This window comes from Lynx canadensis, chromosome A3 (assembly GCF_007474595.2).
Source record: "Lynx canadensis isolate LIC74 chromosome A3, mLynCan4.pri.v2, whole genome shotgun sequence".
NCBI classification, from domain to species: domain Eukaryota; kingdom Metazoa; phylum Chordata; class Mammalia; order Carnivora; family Felidae; genus Lynx; species Lynx canadensis.
The window spans coordinates 55,051,507-55,076,043 of record NC_044305.1 but is presented as its reverse complement, the minus strand read 5'-3'; the positions used below and the strand labels follow the sequence as shown (position 1 = coordinate 55,076,043).

Below are 24,537 nucleotides of genomic sequence, written 5' to 3'. Positions count from 1 at the left end.
TAGTCATTGCTTCACAACCAAATTTTTTATGACATGGAGAAAAGAGCAATGTCATCGACTGTGTATTTTTGGGTTTTTAAAAATCAACACTCAACCGTCGGGATGTATCAGGGAACTCGCTAGCACAACCCTCCCCGTACTGCCCATATGAATTTGGGTGCTACGCGAAATAAAAGCATTTCCTCTACATTCGGAGCTCCCTCTTTCAAAGACAACCAATCCGTACTTGTTTTTCATACAGCCTGAGCCCTACCACATCCAAAACAGGATCCCTATGCTCAAAAAACACTCTAGCAGAGTGGAGAGGAGGAAGACACAGGTTCAAGTGGTGTATAGAATCATTACATTCTAGGCTAGATGAGCTCAAGGTAGACATGAACAAAGACAGAGATGGAGAGATAGGGAGAGAGATTGAGAAATCAATAGGGATTGGAGAGAAGAGAGAGAGAGATAAGATGTAGAGAGATAAAGAGAAGATGAAAGGTGTTCCAGGTAGAAGGGGGCAGCAACCTGAGTTGAGGGCAAACAGCATTGAAACATTTGTCACCCAAGTTCATTATGCAAAAAAACAAAAACAAATACAAAAACAAAAAACAACAACAACCAGCCAGGTGGCTGTTATTATACCTGTTCCTGTGTTCTGTCTAACACTTGTCCTAATTAATCCTCAGTAGGACACTTGCAAGCTGGCACGATTACGAGACGAAGAAAACTGAGGCTCAGAGACGTTAAGCGGGTTGGCCACGGTCAGTAACCAATAAGCGCTACAGGTGGAACCAAAGTCCGGATTGGTCCGGCTCAAAATCCTGTGCTCTTTTCCCTTCTCCCCCACTCCTTCTCCAACAGAGGCTTAATTGCCCATGCCATCAAAGCCATGGGCAGGAGGAATCCCTCTAGGCTGTGATAGCTGAAAGCAGATCCACCCTAATTTCCAGAATGGTCCACATTGGCGCACATGGTCCCACATGGTGGGACCCTGCTCACTGCCCAGGTTGTCTGAGAACAAACCTTGCAGGAAGCATGTCTTCTGACAAGGAGGCTGACTGGTTTCTAGGCCTGTCCCCTTGAGGCATGCTGGGGATATTGGGGGGGGAGGGGGAAAGGGGAGGGAGGGGCACAATAGCCATACACCAGCCTTCAGAGACACCTCTCTTCTGCCCTGTAAGAATCACCCTCACTGCATCCCCCTGGGCGCTTAAGGAAGCAAAGAAATTCATTAATTATCATCGCTGTGATTAATACTGTTGAGGCAGGTGCCGGTCGGACCCTCGACCACCACTTTGAAAACGAATCATGTTTGCCTAGAAATTCTGTGAATCTAGGGAGTTTTGTCTCTCTCCTCACAGGCATCAAGAGGGAAAATATTATTGCACAGAAGAGATATTGGCATGTTAAATCATCCCATCATTCACCCTTGAAAAGTGAGCTTTAGTCCCCACCAGAAAAAAAAAAAAAAAAAAAAAAAAGACTGCAAAACGAGAAAAACCTAACATTGATGGATTTTTTGCTTGTGGCTAGGATGGCCATAGGACTTCTCCAAACCTGGACAGTTCTAACAGTAAAAGGGGGTGGAGGGGTGTCATAGATCTTCTGCAACTGGGGTGCCTGGGTGGCTCCGTCGGTTGAGCAACTGACTTCAGCTCAGGTCGTGATCTCGCGGTTCGTGGGTTCGAGCCCCGCGTCGGGCTCTGGGCTGATGGCTCAGAGCCTGGAGCCTGCTTCGAATTCTGTGTCTCCCTCTCTCTCTGCCCCTCCCCCTCCTCGTGCTCTGTCTCTCTCATCTCTCAAAAATAAATAAACGTTTTTTTAAAAAAATAATAAATCTGCAACTCCAGGTACTAGGTTTTAAACATTGTAATACTTGTCCATCTAATAGCTTGCTTAATAATGCTATTAAGTGCATTATTTATGACCAAAAAGAGGCAGGGTAAAGAAAGAGGGGTAGGATGATATTTTGGGCCAAGATCTGCAATCACAGGGAAGTAACAGTTGATGTACAATTAGGTACATGTTAAAACGGTAGTAAGAGGCAATGATTTCTCCTCCTATTCTTTACTGCTTTTCACCTCCCGGGATCACCTCCGCCCCATTCCCACCCCCAGATAGAAAGGTTCCACCCAGGGCAGCCCTGGGCTCCACAAACCATTCACCTTCCCCTCAGTCCCAAGCCTGCATCGAATGCTGTGGAAGTTCTTCTCTCCAAGGATGAACCTGGAGGCAAGACCACCCGATTCCCAGGAGCTAGAGCGTAGTGAGCTCCTCAGTGACTTGGTGGGTTATTGCTGAAAAGTCCTTCCTCCCAAAAGGAAGCTTGCTGTGTATAAGTCATAATGCAATCTAAAAATGTGCCTAACGTAGAGAAAAATGCTTCAGCTCTTCCTAATTCAGACACACCCTGTTTTACGCGACAGGTGTGTTTCTTTAAATTTAAACAACAACAACAAAAAAGAATGAATTTTAACACACACATACACACACCAGCAATTTAAATTCGCTAGAGAGTTGGCTATTTAGAGGAACCCTGTTGTAAATCCTTTCACAAACTGAAGAACATTTAAGTAATTACCCTCTAATTTATGTGCTCTGTAAGGTCAACTATTTAAATGTCTGGCTTTCTTAATTCGAGGCACACCCGAGTTTTTAGAACCTCTTGAAAACTCATTACGGCTGACAAATGTATTTTTCTTTCTGTTAGCGACAACAACAACAAAAAATATTTTGGTGAAATAGGTAGAAGGTATTTATTACCTTGGCAACTGTTATAACATTCACTTATTGCAAAAAGCATTTCTGTTGAATGGATCTAGGTTTAATATGACCTAGAATCAAACTGTCTTGTATTTAAGAACATATTGTGAGCACATACATCTTAAATCCCTGTAAATTGTCTTTGATCTTTCAATTCCTGAAATTTGTTTCCAACCTAGCCATAATGTGGTGTTTATCCATGATGTCTTTTTATTTCTCTGTAAACTTGACAAAAAAAAAAAAAAAAAACCTATTAACTGGCATAAGTTAATAATAGGAATATTAGAAAATATTTGAAATATTTGGAAACGTTTGGAGTATTTGTAAATATTCTTTTTTTTTTAAATTTTTTTTCAACGTTTTTATTTATTTTTGGGACAGACAGAGACAGAGCATGAACGGGGGAGGGGCAGAGAGAGAGGGAGACACAGAATCGGAAACAGGCTCCAGGCTCCGAGCCATCAGCCCAGAGCCTGACGCGGGGCTCGAACTCACAGACCGCGAGATCGTGACCTGGCTGAAGTCGGACGCTTAACCGACTGCGCCACCCAGGCGCCCCTATTTGTAAATATTCTTAAAAATATTTCTTTTACCGGGGCTCCTGGGTGGCGCAGTCGGTTAAGCGTCCGACTTCAGCCAGGTCACGATCTCGCGGTCTGTGAGTTCGAGCCCCGCGTCAGGCTCTGGGCTGATGGCTCGGAGCCTGGAGCCTGTTTCCGATTCTGTGTCTCCCTCTCTCTCTGCCCCTCCCCCGTTCATGCTCTGTCTCTGTCTGTCCCAAAAATAAATAAAAACGTTGAAAAAAAATTTAAAAAAAAAAATATATTTCTTTTACCAGCAAGCTGCCTTTTACATGTCATGAAACCAAGATAAAAAGACTCAATGAAGGGGCATCTGGGTGGCTCAGTTGGTTAAGCGTCTGACTCTCGGTTTTAGCTCAGGTCATGATCTCACAGTTTGTGAGTTCAAGCCCCACATGCAGCCCAGAGCCTGCTTGGGATTCTCTCTCTCCCTCTCTGTCTTTCCCTCCCCTCCTCGTGCTCTCTCTCTCTCTCTCAAAATAAATAAATAAACTTAATTAAAAAAAAAAAAGATTTTTTCTCTCTCACCCCTCCCTTGCTCCACTCTGTCTCTCGCTCTAAAAGAAAAAAAAAAAAAAAAAAAAGACTCGATGAAAATTTTTCTTCTTATTGGTGACAGTATAGCTTTCCAAATCTGGTCTTTAACTGATGGAAGCAAGCGTGCGGTGGCAGAGCAGACCAGATTTTACACAGCCAAAGGGAACAAAATGCTGTCGGTGAGTTCAGCCAAGCGCTTGAAAAAAACAGAAGCACGCAACAGAAGCATACCGCTGAGTCCCGCGAGCAAGACCCCAGGTAGCCAGGGAAGTTCCAATCTCCCTTGTGACCTAGCCAAGGAGTAGAGCCACTGGCCACGTGACCAGGAGGGTCGTGAACACACCTCCAGGGACACCCACCACGTGGAGTCTGGTGTGAATGGCGCCACCTAGAGCACTGAGTAGGAACTGCCTCTCGCCTATGGGACTCAGGTCCCGGTGCAGGTAGTCTATGCCCGCCCTCTATTCTCCCCTCTCTCCAGACTCAGTTCCAGAAGGAGGATTGTTCTGACGGTCCCCCGTGTACCGTGCCATACTCAGAAAAAAGCGATGGCGACACTCAGACCACGGAAGCTCTTAACTCCTCTCCACCAACCAGCAACGACTCCGGGCCCACCAACGTCGGGACCAACTGGGGGATGTCACCCCTTCCCCGGGAAGCAGTGGGGGAACTGGAGAGCACAGTGGAGCTGTAGCTGGATAGGACAGTGCAGCTCCTGGCCCGAGCCATTCAGAGGCACGTATTTTAAAAATCTGAGTTTTGCAGGAGACCAAATTCGGCCAAAGGGCTGCCAAAAACTGGTTGACGTCAGGGAACATCAAAGACCGTTCTATAGTATATGGCACCTTCCCGGGGGGAGAGAGACAAGCACACTCAGTGCGTAGGTTGCTGCTTGGTTCTTTTTTTCTCCGTGTGATGGTAAGAAGGAGAATGGTGTCACCATCATCATCATCATCGATGCCACCGTCGTCACCATCACAGCCAATATGTCTTATTTTTAAAAATATTTATTTATTTTGAGAGAGAGAGGGAGGGAGGGAGAGAAAGAATCCCAAGCAGCCTCCATGTTGTCAGCGCAGGGCCCAAAGAAGGGTTCCATTCTACCAGCTGTGAGATCATGACCTGAGCCGAAATCCAGAGCTGGGCACCTAACCGACTGAGCCACCCAGGCGCCCCATCTTTAGAGCTCACCATCTACCAGCAGTGTTCTGGGTACTTCATGCCTTCGTTTTGACTGTACACCCCCCACCCTGGGAGCATGACTACCTCAGGCCCTCCTGTCCTCACCGCAGTCCCAGCCCGGCACGGCTCCACTGATCGGTCCCATGTGGGTCGCAAGCTCAGGTGCACCGTGACAGGTCTTCTGCTCTCTCCACCTCTTACCTCCCCTCCCGGGCTCCTCTGATGGTGCGGGTGGGCCCACAGAGTCCTGCTCAGCACTCCCACAATCCATGAAGTGCATGGCTGCTGACCACTCTGGGGTCAAAGGCATACAGCTCTGAGGCGCGTCTCGCAAGGAAGGTCCCCAGGACTGAGCAGTCAGCCGTGCACCATGGCCTCCCCAGTAATCCCCTTGATACAAGCTCTCCGCCCTTCCAGGTCTTTCTCCCCCAGCTCCCCACTCCTGTTCTCTCACACAGTAGGCTTGTCTTTGGCCTCTGCTTTGGGACCATCCAGGGTGGGATGCTTGGGAACAGGGCGGTTCTAGTAAGCAGTCACTCAGAATAACGCACCGGAGCTGGATCACTGGCCATCAGATGGCCATCAGATGGCCATCAGATGGCAATAAGTCATCGCTGGGGGTGAGTGGGGTGATCTGATTACGGTCCCTGGGACTCTCACCTGCGACTGCCTGGGAGAAGGGACAGGTGGAAGGTGCAGCACAGGTTAGCAATAGCCTGGCACTTACATGGCACGTGGCAGGGCAATGGCGACTGTAAGTATGGTGGTGGGGGTTTTGTTCATTGCTTTGGAAATCTTGAGAAAAAAGAAACAACACATGCCATTATGCGTTTGTCAAAACCCATAGAAGGTACAACACAAAGGGTGAAGCCTAATGGAAACTAGGGACTGTAGTTAAATAGTTTTACTGGTATTATTGACGGATGGATATTTTGATACAGTGTTGATCGGCTCATCAAGCGTAACAATTGTGCCACACTGATGCAAATATTACTAATTGAGGAAGTCCTGTCGGGGGGTGGGGTGTGAGCGGGATGGTGGGTAGAGGGGGTTCATGGGAACTCTCTGCGGTTTCCAAGTTTCCGCTCCATTTGTCCATAAACATAAAATTGCCTTAAAAAATTAAGTCTGTTGATTAAAAAAAAAAATGAATATGAGAAAGTCCCAAATAAGAGGAAAATAGTAGACTTGGATTTGGCAGCTCTTACCTCAAGATAGCCTTCAAAGCAAGAGACGTTTTATGGCAGCAGGTCAGGAGAAAAAGCTGCGAGCAGACTGCTGAGAACCATACTCACGGTCAAGTTAAGGGGTGCAGGAACACAGAGGAGACAGAGCGCACAGCCAGGGCAGGTCTCCTGGAGCTAAGTCCGGGAAGGGGGGTTGGTTTGGGGCCACTGAGCCTGGGAGTCTTGAACCGCAGGCTTCTGCGCTGGCAGAAGCAATGTCCTCCTTGCCAGAGGAAAGCAGCCTTCCTCTTCCCAGAAGATCTGCAAAGATCTCATCTAGGGTGTCTTTGTACCGTGATGATCTGACCCAAGTCCATTCCCAAGTACGTCTCCCGCTGGGAGAATGCCGTACCCTGTGGTCATTTGGTCATTTCCCGAGACTGCTAAAATGTCACTGGGATAGAAAACCTTAGCAACTGACAGACCTTGGTTACTTACTGTGGAATAAGGGCCACTGTGGTAAAAAAATAAAAATAAAAAAAAACAAGTGGACACTCCAGAAACTACCCTCCACCACACACACACACACACACACACACACACACACACATATATGCACAAGACAGGAGACCAGAAGCAATACTGCACCCAAGGGGGGACCTGCAAAATCAGTGCCACTATCCTTTCTGGGTCCTGCAAAAAAGCAGATGAGCTTGGCAAGTGCCCAGGGACTGCTGTAAGCTTAACCAACCACAGTTGACATGCCACACGTGGTGTCTTTGCTAGACAGATGAAGTCCCCGGCATTGGAGCAATCTGCCACCCACCGCGGTGGCTGTCCCGACATCCACATCCTTGGACTGGCCTTCCTCTGTCCCTGTGATACTTCCCCTGTCCTCCCCCTTGCTGTCTGGGGTCCCTTTCTCACATAAACACCTCAGAGATACCCCTTTGTTCACACTCAGCCTCTAGGAACATTCAGGCTAGGACAGTCTATCCTTACACCCATTTTGCAGATGAAGAAACTGTGCCACGGAGAAGCCCAGCAGTCGGATCAACGTTACACAGCCAGTGAGTGGAGCTGAACACGAATGTGAGCCCAGGCAGCCTGACTCCAAATCTATGCCCTTCACTGCTACGATTAGTCAGTCTTGTGAGACCAGACCATTTGGAAGAGCAGACCTCATTTCTGGAAGCCCTTACCCAGAGACTCTGAGGTCCTGGATCAGTATTCTGAATAATTCCAATCTAAAGTTTTCCAATCATCGAAAAACCTTCAGGTCATTAAGAAAAATTACACTTTTGTTCTCTTAAAGCATCCAAACCATTGCCTCAATGCTTCCCTCTTTTTTTTTTTTTTCCTCTCTAGAGAAGCCGCCTCTCTTATCTCTGAAAATGTATCACCTTCTGTTTGATAATGATAAAGCCGTTAGAATTATGGTAGAAAGTCAAGAGTTGGGCACCGCCCGGACAAAGCACCATTTGAAGAAGGGGGGAGGGCAAGTGTTTGGAGTAAGTGGGCCTTTGTGGGGCGCTCCAGGCTCCCGCTATGGCTATTGGTTGGTCTAAGCTAGGTTTTAGGATCCGAGAATAAATTAGCTTTGTTTTTTCTTTGGATTCCTTTTGAAACTTTCTTACGAGAAAATTTCTCTTTTTCTAATGCTTATTTATTTTGAGATCAATAGACCGCATGTGAGCCACACAGAGGGGCAGAGGAAGAGAGGGAGAGAATCCCAAGCAGGCTTCACATTCAGTGCGGAGCTCGACGCGGGGCTCGACACAGTGCGATCGCGACAATTCTTATAGAAGAAAAAAACAGCGTCATTCCCATCTCAGAAAAGAGAGAAATGCAGCAGCAAACCTGCGCTGATCGGAAACTTCATCCTTGGTTCCAGGAGACCAACGTGTCCTCCTCCTAATATTGTGTTTTTGATTGATTTCACTCCCTACACTTTCTCTGACCAGCCCCCAAAGGTTAGCCTGCCCTGAAAATCTAGCCCGAGGACTATTCTCTCCTTGTTCAGTATGAGGCCTTCTGTCATCCATGACCCCCAGTCCTGCCCCAGTCCCCTTCCCACACACACACACACACACACACACACACACATTTATTTCCACCAAACCCAACTGACAGACAGACCTTCCAGACAGACTGAGAAGTGGCTTCATGGCTTTATACATCCAGGGCTCTAATTCATGAACTCCTACTTCAAGGCCAAGTTTCCATATGGCTTTTTCTCTATAGCAATGCTTGGCAGGGCTTATCTTACAGTGCTTGTCACCTTGTTCTTTAGTTTGTGTGGTCTGGGAATGGTTTGTAAGATCAGATGAATGAATAAAGAAATTTTGGTGTGTGTGTGTGTGTGTGTGTATACATATACATATATATACATATATACATATATATGTATATACATATATACGTATATATGTATATACATATATACGTATATGTATATACATATATACATATACATATATATACGTATACGTATATATATACGTATATATGTGTATATATATACGTATATGTATATATATACGTATATATATACGTATGTATATATGTATATATGCGTATATATGTATATATATACGTGTATATATGTATATATACGTATATATGTATATATATACGTATGTATACATATATACGTATATATACATATATATGTATATGTATACACATGTATATGTACATATACATATATACATATGTACATATACATATATATATGTATATATATATAATGGGATATTAGTCAGCCTTAAAAAAGAAGGAGATCCTGCCATTTGCAACAACATGGGTGAACCTGGAAACCATAATGCTAATTGAAATACACCAGAAACAGAAAGGAAAAAAACCACATGATCTCATTTATTGGTGGAATCTAAAAAAGTCGAATACGTAGAGACAGAGAGTAGAACAGTGGCTACCCGGGGCAAGAAGGTGGGGGAAATGGGGAGACATTGGCCAAAAAGTGCAAATCTGCAGTTATGTAGGATGAACACGTCTAGAGATCTAATGGACAGTGTGGTGGCTATTGTTACTAATGCTTTATTGAATTCTGGAAATTCGCTACAAGAGTAGATTTCAGGTGACCTCACACACACACACACACACACAATGATCACTGTGTAAGATAATATGTTAATTAGCTTAATTCCAGTATTCATTTCACTAGGGTATATGTATATCAAATCATCATTTCGTACACCTTAAATATATATAATCTTTATTTTAGGAAATGCACATATATATTTAAAAAGAAATGACTGCTGAATTTAACCGAAGCGAATATAATGATACAAATTTCTTTTATTGGTTTCACTCCATACCTCACAATTAAAGACAGACAAAGCCTTAACTGGAAATAAAGATAATCTTCAGTAGACAGAAAATCAGCAATGACCGAGTGGTAAGTTAACAATATTTGCTTCTTCTTAAGTGTTTGTTTTTAAATTCTCTCACCTTTATGTCTATATAGTTCTGGGCTTTTCGATTTAGGTGTTTTGATTCACCAATAATTAGAAAAATTCTGAAACGTTATTCACAAAGCACAAATATGTCTTCAACTTAACTGAAAAGTATCTGAAATGCACTAACTGTTAATTACCTAAAAACTGGGCTGTGACTAAGCATGGAAATTTCAGTTAAGTGGCGGAATTTTTTAAAAGCCACCAACAAGTGAAAACGGGAGTTCTGTGGCGTATTACTTTAAATTTTAAATATTAACCGAGCTCAAGCTGTTCTAAAAATTATCCTAGGTACCAAAAGGGCAAGAATCACTGAAAACCCAACTCTAATTAAGCTGTATGAGGGGGGGAAAAAAAAAAAGGACAGAGACAACAGGCAGTGCTGTGATTGGCCAGAATTAGAATTAATAATTAGAACAATAATTGGAATTAAGATCCGTATTCCCCAAAGTACCAAAGAGTTGTGCCGTTTCCATAGAGCGACCACACCCCAATAAAACAAAGTCAGAGAACTCCCATCACACGTAATGTTGTCACTACGGAACAATTTAGATCACAAATCACTCAGGCTATAACGAGCGATAACACCACTAGCTCCTTATCACTGTCTTTGTGTGGTTGCTGTATATTTTTTATCCATTCTCCACCCTCCCTCCTCCTTCCTCGTTGTACGCCTATTACGTTCTCGCACTCCTTACCCTCTCTCTTATTAATTATTGAAGTGGGGGTCCCGGCAGGATCAGGAGAATCCAGTTAGATGGAGAAGAGCGTTTGCAGGGCTCAGTGACCCCAGGTGGCCATGTGTCTACACTGGTCCTAACTCACCATCATTCCAAGACAGCCCTGGGCCATGAAATCATGCATCCTGGTGCTCGAAGCTGTACATCCGTCTATCATGCACGTAGTAACATGTGTTGATCATCTACTGTTTTCCCAGGTGCTGGACTCTACCCTCAAGGGTACACTGGGGAGAAAGACACATAACGGATCAGTATTGTAGTTCAAGGTGCTGTGACGTATGCCAATTAGCGCAGAGGCACGAAGCAGGTTCATGAGGCATCTTGGAGGGTCCCCAAAAGATTCCTGACAGGTGACATCTAAGTCGAGACCCGGAGGATGAGGAGGAGTTAGCAAGGTTAGGAGGGTTTGGGAGCAGAGGAAGATAAGGCGGGAGACAGGAGGGAGACAACCAGCAAAAATCAAAGAAATGAGATGGGAAACATTGGTGGGGATGAATTATGAACTCCTAAGGTGTGTGGAGAGGGTCAGACTTCATCATTCATTGAAGGATGACATGCAGGGACGTGGCATGCTTAGAGGTGCTTTAAAATGTTGTGCAAGATGATACGTGGATATAAGAGCAAGGCCAAAGACGGAGAGTGTGATCAGGCTATAGCAAGAAGCTAGACTGATTCAATTATTCATTCAACAAATACCAAATGTGAACTAAGCTCCTACCATGCGCTAAGTAACCAGACAATGAGAACCAAAACGGGTCCAGTCCCTGCGCTCGTGGAGCTCGCATTTACAGACAGAGACGAGCATCACGCATCGTCACTCGAGTATACGATCGCAAACCGAGGTAAATGCTACGAAGGAAAAGTATGAGCCGGGGGATTGCATGGATCCGGCAGCGGGAGGAAATGGGAAATTTGAAGGAAAAGCGGGGTGGGAAACGACGGCGACCTGGAATAAAGGGATGCCCGGGAACATGGAGATTTGACTGCCATGTGATGGGGTGATGTGTTGATTGTGGAGAGGAGTTGAGGGAAGGGGAATCTTGGGCAACTAGATAGAGAGGGAGAGCCAGGGGAGACAGAAGGTTAGAAGGAAGATGTGAAGATGAAGTGATAAAGTCAAATGCAGCCATTTTGAATTTGACGGTCAAACGGGCATGTTAATAATTGAACCTGAAAATGGATCTGAAGTTCAGTAGAAAGCTCTACACCGGAGGGGGCAGGTATGGAGTAAAAATGAAACGGAAACCACAGGGATGGGTGAGACTTCCCAGGACAGGAGTCAAGTGAAAACATTGCGATGATCCATAAGATGCTGTGAAGAAACCTCCACTTAAGAGACCAAGAGCCCCAGAAGGGGCAACTGGAGATGTAGGAGGAAAACAGAGAGATGTCACCTTCAAAAGGTCCGTGGTATTCTTTTTTTTTATTGAAGTGTAACTAACATACAGCAATATATTAGTTTCAGGTGCACAACACAGAGACTCGACAATTCTAGACATTACTCAGGGCTCACCGTAAGTGTAGTCACCATCTGTCACCATACAACGTTATTACAATACCATTGCCTGTATTTCCTTTTTTTCCGAGCTCGTTACCATACAGTGGCGTCTTGGCTTCAGGAGTAGAACAGTGATTCATCTCCTACATGTGACACCCAGTGCTCATCACAAAACATGCTCTCCTTACTGTCCATCCTCCCAAACCTCAGTTTGTTCTCTGTATTTAAGAGTCTCTTATGCTTTGCCTCCCTCTCCGTTTTTAACTTATTTTTCTTTCCCTTCCCCTATGTTTAGCCAAATTATGCAAAGAGCCCAAATGTCCATCTACTGATGAATGGCTAAAAAAGATGTAGTACGCACACACACACACACACACACACACACACACACACACACTGGAATACTACTCAGCAATGAAAAAGAATGAAACCTTGCCATTTGCAACAACGTGGATGGATCTAGGTGGTATGATGCTAAGCAAGACAAGTCAGCCAGAGAAAGGCACGTATCTGATTTCACTTATAGGTGGAATTTGAGAAACACAACAGATCTTGTCTGTATTTCTTACACTCTACTTCCCATCTCTGTGACTTATTTATTTTGTAACTGGAAGTTTGTACCTCTTCCTCAGAAGGGCTATATAGAGTTGCCTCACCTGGAATGATAACAGTAACCCACCAGTCCACACCTCTCTCGCATGCCTGTTCTTCCTTGCAGCCCAGTGACAACATGTGCAAGATGTCTGATCAGGTGTTGGGTACAGGTGTTGGGTACAGGGCCAAAGAACCCAACTGCTCCACAGACGGTAGACCTACAACGTTTGCCTTAGTCTTATCAATGAATAAATCAGTCACTGATTGTACAGTGTGACCTCATAGGTTTATAAATCCATATGTGTTTCCTTCTGTACTCAGACCTTGTGGCACTCAGTTGTTATTTAATATTCTAAATATTTAATATATATTACTCAGGTGCCTGGTAAAAAGTGGCAATTTGGATTCTCTGAAACACTGCTTCGAGCATCTACTTTATTTTCCGTATACGAACACAACGATTTCACGTATAAATTCACGAGAACAATCAGCCACAGAAGTAGTAGTATCTGCATACGACCAACAACCCGGGCCCTGCTGTTCATTCATATTGTTCAACTCTTTAATGGACCGATCACTGTAGTAAATCAATCATGAACTTTCCTACCTTGATCATTTCACGGCCAAAATCAATCACTGAGCTCACTTTGTTCTGAGGATGCTCGTTGCAGCCATAACCAAATCTTCTCAAGCAACGGATTTGCTACAAGCAAGCACACCTGACATCATTCCAGGCCAAAAGTGTGATTGCCGGATTCTCAGGCGGCCTGGAGGCTGTCACGGAAAGCCACTCCTAACGCAGCTTTACGACAGACGTAAGCCTGGTCATGATGATTTGTCTTCAGAATCAAAGTACGTGGAAGACTGAATAGAAATTGCATCACGGCCCTCACTGTCTTTACATCAGAGCTCACACTGTTGTTTGTTACTACTTACCACGTGTTGCATAAAGCCCTCCTCTGTACCATCTGATTAAACCATACAATGCAAAAAAAAAAAAAAAAAGGAACATGGCATCTGTCTACAAAACACCCAGACAATGCTTTTGGTTTTTGTTTTTTTTTTTTCAACGTTTATTTATTTTTGGGACAGAGAGAGACAGAGCATGAACAGGGGAGGGGCAGAGAGAGAGGGAGACACAGAATCGGAAACAGGCTCCAGGCTCTGAGCCATCAGCCCAGAGCCCGACGCGGACTCTGGTCGAACTCACGGACCGCGAGATCGTGACCTGGCTGAAGTCGGACGCTTAACCGACTGCGCCACCCAGGCGCCCCGCTTTTGGTTTTTTTAATACTCAATACCATTGTAAACATCACACAAGCCCTACTGAAAGTCCCACTGAACGATGTGTACGTGTATTCAAACATTGCCCCAGATTACACTCTGTCAACCAAATACGATGCATCGAGTCAAATACAAACCCTGAAACACTACGATAAATGCTTTTTATGTTTAAAAACATCTTAATTTGGGGGGGGGGCGGCGCCTGGGTGGCTCAGTTGGTTAGGCAACCGACTCCGGCTCAGGTCATGATCTCACAGTTTGTGGTTTCGAGCCCCACGTCGGGCTCTGTGCTGACAGCTCAGAACCTGGAGCCTGCTTCGGATTCTGTGTCTCCCCCTCTCTCTACCCCTCCCCTGCTCACGCTCTGGGTCTCTCTGTCTCTCAATAATAAACGTTAGAAATATTTTTTTAATTAAAAAAAATCTTAATTTTTTTTGAGATCTCTAAAAAAGGCTTGGTGCATCTTGAAATCTTAAATAAATCGAAGGAAGCAAAGCTGCAAGTCTAGCCCCTCTGTGTTCACTCTCATAGAAACGTGGATCTCATTCCTTGTCTCCACACCCCATTCAGGTAACCGCCAGCAGCAGTGGGAGGCTGTGAGGAGTTGCCCTCGACCTCAGAACATTGTTTATTGAACACTTGCCATGGGTCCGATACCATAAGAGATACCTACCAAACCTAAAAGTGAACGAGCTGGGTCGTTTAGGGAGTTGAGGTTAAGTCAGGTAAACTCATAGATGGAGGTCCTGCCGGATTTCACCTGGCGAAGCCCAGGAGCTGCCCACCAAAGCCTGCCCCTGGGGAGGTGAACTACGGAGAGAAAGCTACCCGACTCTCTTCCCTAAGGAAAATCTTGGGCACTTTGCACTGCATTCTCATGTCTGCACACGGTCACTAAAAAGCTGCTGTGAAGCAACATTTACCCCATCATTAACTCGATTTTTTAAAATTGCACAAGTAGGGGCACTTGGGTGGCTCAGTCGGTTAAGTGTTTGACTTTAGCTCAGGTCATGATCTCACAGTTCGTGGGTTTAAGCCCCGCGTCGGGCTCTGTGCTGACAGCTCAGAGCCTGGAGCTTCGGATTCTGGGTCTCCCTCTCTCTCTGCCCCTTCCCTGCTTGCACTCTGTCTCTCTCTCAAAAATAAACAAACATTAAAAAGTTGAAGAAGAAAAATGAGTTCCTATGTTGAGTAAAGAATTCTTCTAACTCTAAACACTGTCAGGGTAAATAACCAGACTGGCTACTTTTTCCCAAATGGATCTATTCATTTTTTGTCCAGAAAATCTATTTCCTGTTGAATTCATGTCCCCACAGCCTAAGAATCTCTCTTGGTTCTATGTAGAAAAGGAATTCTTTTCCTTTAATTATGATGCATGAACCCCAAGGTGTACACATAATTTTAGGGTAAAAGCTAATTTTAAGGACAAAGAAGATTTAATTTTTTTTATTTTTAAAGAATTTATTTATTGTAAAAGAGACAGAGACAGCGCAAGTAGCAGAGGGAGGGGGACAGGGCAGAGAGACAGAGGGAGAGAGAGAAAATCCCAATCAGGCTCCACGCTGCCAGCACAGAGGGGCTTGAACTCACGAAGCTACAAGATCATGACCTGAGCCAAAACCAAGAGTCAGATGCTTAATCGACTGAGCCACCCAGGCCCCTGGACAAAGAAGCTTTTTATCTCCTAATCCAGCAGTAGGATGGGTCAGCAGGTGACTCTTATCCTTGCAGACATTAGAAGACTTTGGTTCTTTCCATTCTGCTTCTCCATCATTGCCCAGGATGTTGCTATCATCTGCATTCAAAGCTGGTTTTAGAATATTCTATATTTTAGTACCAACCAAGGGGAAGGCTATGTATTAGGATATAGGCCTTGAAATGTCTCCTATCCTTACTTCTCACATTTCATCAACACGCACCTACAACTGAGGCTTCAAAGATAGTCCCTAGCTGAGAGGCCACATGGCCAGCTACAACTAGCTTATTACCTCGAAAGAATGGGGGAAAAGATTTGGGGGTCAGCCAGCCATCTTTAAGCTGGGCTATGTCCATAATCTTTGGGTACGTGTGCAGCAGAAATAGAAGTCCACACTAAACAGAAGAAACAAGGAATCAAGGAAAAAAGAAGCCCTAATGAATTCCAGTAGACAATAAACAAAATACTTTTTCACCCAATACAAGACTGTGAACTTGATTTTGCCACGTATTTGCTTCAATTCTGTGTTTTCCTTAGAATGATCTTTTGAGAATGAAAGGCCACAACACCTATCCAAGCATATGGAAATGGGAATCATCGAAGAAGAAGGAGAAGAAGAAGAAGAAGAAAAAGAAGAAGAAGAAGAAGGGAAAACAAAAATATTGCCACGTGACACAGAGGGTCAAGGACATACCCAGATGCCTCCAAATCTGAAAATGATGCGGAGTTGGAAATCAAAACAAAATCTAAGACTCTCCAAGCCCTAACATATGGGCCTTAGACACACATATGGTTTCCATCTCTAGCTGAGAGTTGGATCTAAATGGAGTTTCAAAGCACATATGCAGTTTCATAAATAGAATTAGGTAGATCAGGATACCTTCCAACCCAGAAGTTTAGCAATGTCCTTTGCACAACTAAAGATCTGCTGTTCTAAAATTTAGTCTTTGTTAAAATTTCCTGGCTGGTCTCGGATCCTCATAAAGTTTGGTTTTTACACGTGTTGGGGAAGCTTTAAAGGTTTGCTTTGGGAGAAGGCTAATGAGAATCCCAGAATTTTCATTTTGGGGTAAAAGGATGTGAACTAAGCCACCCACAGTTTGAACCTCTGAAAAGCATACCTCAAGAACGTGAATTGGGGGGATTGACCTAATGTATATCCCATCCAAAGAGCTTGACCAATGAGACAGCTCTCAAAGTTAAAACTGAGGCATTTCTCTTTTTTTATTTTTTTAAATGTTTATTTATTTTTGAGAGAGAGAGAGAGAGAGAGAGAGACAGAGCATGAGTGGAGGAGAAGCAGAGCAAGAGGGAGACACAGAATCCAAAGCAGGGTCCAGGCTCTGAGCTGTCATCACAGAGCCCGATGTGGGGCTTGAACCCACAAACCGTGAGATCATGACCTGAGCTGAGGTCGGGCACTTAACAGACTGAGCCACCCAGGCGCCCCAAAAACTAAGGCGTTTCTATGATCAAGAAGTATTTACGGAATCTAGAATTGTAGCTCTTTCAGATTCCACCGTCAAAATGTAGTATTCAGCCTCCTCCAAGGACCATAAACATAAAAATATAAATGAAAACTCCAAAATAATGGCTATGCAGTGAATGAAGAAGATGAGGGTATACCCTGAGGACCTAATTGTCACCATTTGCTTTAAATTCATAGAGCCACTGGTCAACTCCCAATCTTATCAGGGTAATGGCAATATATGTAGGAAAAGTCCTTGTTGCGGGATTGAGGATATGGAAATTTTATATCCTGTCTATTTCATTTCATAAGCTTTCCTCTATTTATACATTGCTTCCCAATAGGCTTCTGTTTGGGAGAGGGTTTTAATGGTTTGCTTTTCCACTACTTTTGGGCTGATTGGGTTTGGCTATATTTGTCCAATATCATCATATAATTTCTCTAAATGCTATGGTTTCTAGAAAGAGAGGGGGGAAAAAAACCTAGAATGGTGCTGTCCTTTCCATTGGTAAATTGACCCAAACTTTATAACATTAATAGATTTCTACCCAGCCAGCACTATCTAACTATAATAGCAACCGAAATAATGAAAGTGTTCCATACGAGGTCTTGCAAATTAACCCTATCATCTGTACAACCATCAGATTTCTCAGAGAATCTCCAACCTTGCCCCTTCACCTGACAGTAATTGTCTGGATTAATTCATCTACTTTGTTAGGGAAAGGGTGGAAGTCAACCAGGGTACAAGTTTTGTGGTTAAGCCGTGGAACCTGTGTCCTTCCATATGAAATTAAGCTAATGTTATTACTAGGTGAATTCAGAACTCTCTCAAACCAGTCTACAAACGCATGGCGGAAGAGTGAATAAATCCACATTTGCCAATGTGTGTTTTCTCCTCTGGAGCACAGTTCTTAGGACTTCTAGGATTTGGTAGTAAGAAGCACTTTAACCCACCCTCTTGTTGACAAGGCTGAGGTTCAGAGAGATGAAGTACCCCGCCCCAGTTTACAACACCTTTGGACTCCCATCCCAGGGCTCCTTCCTCATCATACAACATGCCAACAAACTCTTCTCAATATTCATAACGAGGAAAACTAGTTGTGAGAATCCTGAGACCACATAACCAAGGCTAGAATAACTTGAGTTTCTAAATCAACCATTTGAAAAGCTAACAGGAAGTCGAAGAAGTCGACTGGCCACCAAAAGGTATTGTGGGAAGAAGAGCAAAGTCTTGAGGGTAACGGGTTCACGCACAGGCTGTTACTCTTCTGAGGTAGGCTAACCGGAATGTTCCTGGAGAGCATCCTGGAAAGAAAAAATCAGAAAGGTTTCACCTGCTCAGCCCCTCCTTTCTCGACAAGACAAGTGAACGCTGGCATCCCGCCCACCTAGAGAGTAGGAGCTCTTGAGAATTCACCATCAGAGACAAGGTCACCGAACACATGGACAGTGTCCAAAGCTCCTCATTGAGGGGGTCAAGACAAATCTTTCTCTCTCTGAGAGCTATTAGACTCAGGAGACCCTTTTCCACCTTCTAAGGTGAAACCCCAAAAGTCAGATTGGAAAGGAAGTGTTTAGTGAGCCAGAACCTCACCCCTGGCTCTGTCTGGGAGTTAGAAGCAGGTTTCCTTTATAGCGCAGTACATCCTCTTGCAGCCCTGCATTAGTTCAGCACCTCCTTCTACCAAAAGGGGTTTTCTAGAAGCTGCACAGCTAGTACACATGAGCAGAATTGCTCGCAAGCCCTTACGCCAACAGTTTGGTTTCCATACTAGACGGAAGGATTGCTGATATTGCCAGCTGTGACTGTGTGGCTGGAGTGTCCCTGTCCCCAGGAATAGCATCAGAGAATAGAGGGCGGAGAGTTAAACTTGGCTTATCACAGGGAGTCACGCACACCGTACGTAGGTTGAGCTGTGCGAGTCCTTTCTCTGTGCTGGAGAAGATAATATGGACAAGGAGTCACATGCTATTTCTGCACAGCAGAATGCGTTTTTCAACAATCTCTGCTACTAATTAACACAGTCATTCTCCACTGAGAGTCACCACCGAGTGAATGAACACTCGCTTTGTGCCGTATCGGGCACCATATCCGGCACTCCAGGAGTTGACTGTGCAAATTCTCTGCTACCTTAATCATCTTCGGGGGTGTCTCCCCCTCGAGCCGCTGGTGCCACTAGGCCCATATGCACAACAGGTTTCGGACTTGAATGGAACGGACACGGAGCGCCCTCCTGGGGTTTTCTCATCTGGTGCGATAGGGGTTTAATCGTGATGCTGGGTGATTACTAATGGAGACGGAGCCTGGATTCTCAGCTGCTGTGAAAGGGGGGATGGCAACAGATGGATTCGGCATCACGTCCTCCTTTGTACTAACCTGCGGGAGCACCGCGTCAGGCAGAACTGTTCCGGAACAGCATACCGATGAGGCAAAGCAGGGTTTTTAGGAAGCGTCCTACCAAGTGCTCCTCTCCAATTCTGTCTGTTGGCGTTTCCATTCAGCACCTGCCACCTTCTCACCCGGTCTCTTTGAGATGATGGCCACTTAAGGGAGGGGAAAAAAACAAAAACCCAGAAATAATAAGGAATGCAGAAAAATCCTTCCTTTCTTCTAATCCTGAAACATCCCCCGATCATCAAAACTTTGGAATCTATTAGACGTCCAGGAATATCTCAGTGGTAGGGCGGAGTGCAGTCCATAGAAAGTCCATATCACCTGTACTGGGGACGTACCATGCCATGCTATGGTAACAAAGGCCAAAAGAGCAGGAGCTTTTCTCTCTGTTGGTGTTTCTCTCAAGACTCATCACCCGAGAGAAGTTTATATCTGGTGCATGCCAGGTCCAAGGATGGTCAGAAGGGCCCTCATCCACCTACTGTCTCGGGGATCCAGGCTCCTCCCATCTGGCCAGGCTATCATTTCAACACATGGCTCCCAGGGAAGAGAGAGTATGGAAAACTCTTAACTGGCTCAGACCAAAAATGACACGTCGCTTCACTCGGAACGAGCCCGTTGGGCAGCTGTAGTCCTACGGTCTCCAGCCACTTTCAGGGCAGCCGAGCCTTCCCGTGTGCGCAGGGTTGAAGGGAGACTAGATATGGAAAGCACCAGGCATCTCTGGTCGCTTCCACCAGTGACCGAACCCATCCACTAAGGAGCAGATGTTTTCATGACAATCATCCTCAAAATTGTCAGTGGCCGCCACCTCTGAAGACTACAGCAAGTCCCACTGCTTTGGGGACAATGAACTCCCCATGATCTGAGGCCCTGCCTTCCAAGCCGCCACGAAGGGCCAAGGCTCTTTCATCACCACCATCCAGGAGCACTGGGTCATCTACTTCTTACCTGAAGATACAGACTAATTCCTGCTGTATCAATCTAGCCACCAAAACACCAAGAGCAAGAAGAGAAGGAGACTTGAATTCTCCAGAATCTCTCGTAGCATAAGGAATCAGCTCTTGGTGAGGAACATACTTGAGTCAGCGATTGGATATCAACTCACAAAGGCCAGGGAATCATGTGTCCCACAAATAAAACCGAAGTTGTTCCGGAGGCGGGAGAGAGAAGGCAGGAGGAGATGCCAGAGAAGATCCCAACCCATAATAACATCTGTCTAGAAATCTAGAGAGGAGGACTGGGTGTTGTATGTAAGTGATGAGTCACTGAATTCTACTGCGGAAACCAATACTGCACCGTATATTAACCAACTAACATTCAAATTAAAAAAAAAGGGGGGGGAGAGAGAATAATCTGTCTCTAGAAATCCTTCTAGTCTCTGAAAAATCTACCAAACTCAGGAACTGTCCGTGTAAGAGTGACCTTTGATGAAAAAAACACTTGGAATAAGGATTCCAGTCAAGTCTGACCAGATCCCCAAGGGCTGACAGCTGGCTCACACAGGAACATGACCTTAACTGTGCTGGAATGTGTGCTGGTGAGGGCCTCCAGCTACTCCATAAGGAAGGAAATGCAGGGGAGTAAAGCAATTAACTCGTTTTATAGCGTCCCTGCTAGGGCCTTAGCGTTATGTCTCCTGAATACCTACAGCAAAAGTACACCTGCTTTCACCTCTTAGGGAACTTTCCAAACGGCCTTACATTCATTTGGGTATTTCGCGTGGCTTCCCCCACCTCACCTCCACTCCTCGCACACGCACACTCAGAGCCAGGACCCAGAAAAATGTGCCTCTTCTGCTAGAATCGACACAGTGCCGGGGTCTACCTGGAAATCAGACGGGATAAAGGAGAAGCCATGTGGCATCACGGTTAGCACCAGGGCTAAGTGGTACAGTTGTGCCCGAAGTGGGTATCCTGGCTCAAGTCCACACTTCCATTAAGAGCCCTTATCTAGCTGGTAGTTAAATGAGCAAAAGATTCTCTAACTGTGAGTATAAGAGCCGGAGTGGTGTAAGCCTCAGTAAGCGTTGGCTGCTGTAATAGCTACTGCCCTCTATGAATATGGACACAACAGAAAAACACGGTATTATCACGACACCAGCTCAGCTGGGCTGGGGGGTTGCTGGGGGACGGGGGGGGGGGAGGGGGAAGGAACTAGCGCCGGGAACCCTACAAATGACCTGGAGGTCACAGCATAAGAAAGTCCACTTTGTTTTAATGAAAGACTCAATGCTGTTGAGAAACTTGAGGCATCAGCTAAGTGGAAGGGAAGGCAAAAGTCACCTTCCGGAAGCTCTGAAATTACATGATTGGCAGAGACCATGAGTGCCCCCCAGCCCCCATTATGTTCTCCACTTCTTCCATAGCACCTGGTCTTTGCAATGGGACGGAGACAGTTAGGTGTGGCCATGAGACTATGGCTGGGCAGGGGGATGTAGGTGAAGGTGTTACATCGGAGCTTCTGGGACACTTCCATAGGTAACAGCAGGCGTCTGCCCCTTGCCACACCTTCCCCATCCCTCTTTCTTGCTGGCAGGAAAGCAGGTGTGATGGAGCAGCTCTGGAGCAGTTATCTTGGACCAAAAGATGTCCTTGGGAACAGAAGCCCATGCAAGCCCAAGAAAGAAGCAGCAAGAGCGGCAATTAGGCACCGCTGAAGGGTAGCGTGTTAGACAAGCGAAGCGATCGTCACTCCAGAGGAGAGACACAAAGCAGAGGAGGCCAAGGCTAGCAGAACCCTTGACCATCTACGTGCAGACTTCGTGCAAAAGAAAAGTAAACTCTATCCTGCTGAAGCTACAGTCACACCGGATCCCATTTTGTGCGCAGTCCAACTTCATCCTCAATGGTGGTGACTTTCGCTACCTGTGCGGCCACTGATGACATTTCCACGTAACCCACCTTGGCCATTCATTCTATTGCTCTTCAATGGTCAGGGATGTTGGCACTGATGATGCCTTTAATCCTATTTTACCAGTGTTATCATCTCACACCCATCTAAATGCTCTTCAAAGCGAAGCTGGAGTGTCAGTCTGACTATTGTCCATCGTGCCTGGATGTTGTCACAATTTTCACAGACTTCATTAACACAACAACAACAACAACAACAACAACAATGATGGGAACCATGACAAAGCTTTGCAATTTTGCCTAGAGCTGGCCTGAGGAAGCATGGGAGCCATGGGAGGCTATACGAAAACAATTATTGTTCCGAAAGGGCTTCTGGCCTCCCTCCATACAGAAGTGTCATCGCCATCATGAATTCGGCATCCTCTAGGACTCCCCCAGCGTACAGCCGTATTCCTATTGAGTGGTCGCGGAATGTAGGTAGGCAGCACCCAGCCCGCACATTCCGGCGACTTCTCCGCCCCAGACGCCACGTCCTGGAGACACCAGCTGCTGGCCCGGTGAATGGTGATGCCAACTGGGGCCAGAAGGGGAGAACGGAAGTGGCAGGAAGCAGCTCTAGCCAGGTGCACCAGGTACCCTGGACATCCCACACACCACTGTCCTCCATGACTGATGGGAAGTCACGTGACCAGGTCAAGCCGCCACCCTGCCTCCTTGACTACCACTGCCAGGCACGCAGAGTTTGGCCCTGGGGTCCCAACCCACCCGTTATTCAGTTGGCAGGGATTTTTTTTTTTTAAACCCCTGAGTATTTGTGCTGTTTTGCTCTTGTATTAACATCATTGGGTATTATTCCACTTAATCCTCGTAACAAATTTTGCTACGTAGGCATGGGCAACCCCGTTCTTGGTATCTTGAATCGAGGAAACAAGGCCCTGAGAGTTGCCAACCGCCCCTCTGCACCCCAAAACCCGCCATGGAGCAGGGAGATTCCAGCTACCTCTGAGACCTGCCCAGGGCGGGGGTTGAGGAGACCATCCACGAGGGTGGGCTTTGGGTACTGCCATGAATACAGGGAGGGAAGGGGCTGGAGAAAGGCTTCCCCAGGCTGCACCCTCCACTCTGCCTTCTTCCCACCTAGGTCCCTGCTGACCTCCCCCCAGGAGCTTGGAGCCTCCCCCCAGCAGGCAGCCACTCAACCCTATGCAAGACAGAGACAGAGGCTTGACGCACCAATCCCCTGTGGGAGCCGGGACATTACTTGAGAACCAAGTGAGGTTTGTCTTCCACGATTTGTCACTTTTTCACTGAAGATGGGAAATGGATGCAATTTTGTTGTTGCTGCTGTTCTTTACTGCAGTCCGAGTGCTAACAGGACCCAGCTGTCTCTCTCTCTCTCTCTCTCTCTCTCTCTCTCTCTCTCTCTCTGTCTCTTTTGGAGGAAGGGGACATTTGAACTGAAACACGAAGTGTGGAGTTTAGAACTGATGAGTCAAGGGGGGTGCCAAAGGAGCCTCACTAGAAAAGGGGAAGTCAAGATTTTAATGTTCTCAAGCACAAGCCTCTCCATCAAGCAGTCCAGTGTGCGCGCGGCTAACGAACGGGCGTACTAGATCGGTCGTTCTCAGATTGATCCGGGGCTGTATAAACCCTGCGGCAGGAAGGGCGTGGGTGTCCAGGGCATCTTCGCCCTTCTTTTCACACCGGCGGAAATGAGCAATGTGCATCGAGCTGCGCGTTCTCTGTTGTGATTTCCCCACTGAAGCGCCGGGGGGTTAGGCTGTGATGAAATTAACACAGCAGAGTGACCTGTGATAGGGGTTAACCCGCAGGGGCAGCGGCGGCCAGAAATCCGCATCCTGGCATCCCGCGCTCGCCGGCAGAAGGGAAGCGTGCAAGGGCGCTGCGAGTCAGCCAAATGATACAGCACTACTATATCTAGACAGTGTTTTCTTTTCTGGAAACTAGAAAGGTCTCAGAGACAGATGGACTTTTGGTTTCCGAAAACTGTAAAACAGGGAGACGAGACACAATATGCACCGAGAATTGATGTCAGTTGTATTTATGCTTTTTTTTCTTGCCAAAAAAAAAAAAAAAAAAAAAAAAACCAGTAGATTCGGTTTTATTATGTGGTGAAGGATGTGCTCTGTTTTGTGTAAAGTCTAGTGATCCTTTTGGTGACAAAATAGAAAAATCGGAACTTTCCTTCTTTTTCTTGAGAGATGATCAGAGCTCGTTCACCAACCGACATTAATTTATCAGGGTTAAGAAAGCAAAATCAGGGGTGGCTCCGTCGGTTAAGCACCTGACTCTTGATGTC

General features: G+C 45.8%; 1 long non-coding RNA gene across 1 annotated transcript in view; it reads right to left on the bottom strand.

The window, feature by feature from the left end:
- Positions 1–16,928: 16,928 nt before the first annotated feature.
- The window catches only part of LOC115510452, a 69,600-nt gene continuing 61,991 nt past the window's right edge, over positions 16,929–24,537 (bottom strand). Inside the window, exons 6-7 of the long non-coding RNA XR_003967725.1 lie at positions 19,348–19,514; positions 16,929–18,275 (exon numbers count right to left, since the gene is read on the bottom strand). This is a non-coding gene — a long non-coding RNA (uncharacterized LOC115510452). The remainder of the gene's footprint in view (positions 18,276–19,347; positions 19,515–24,537) is intronic.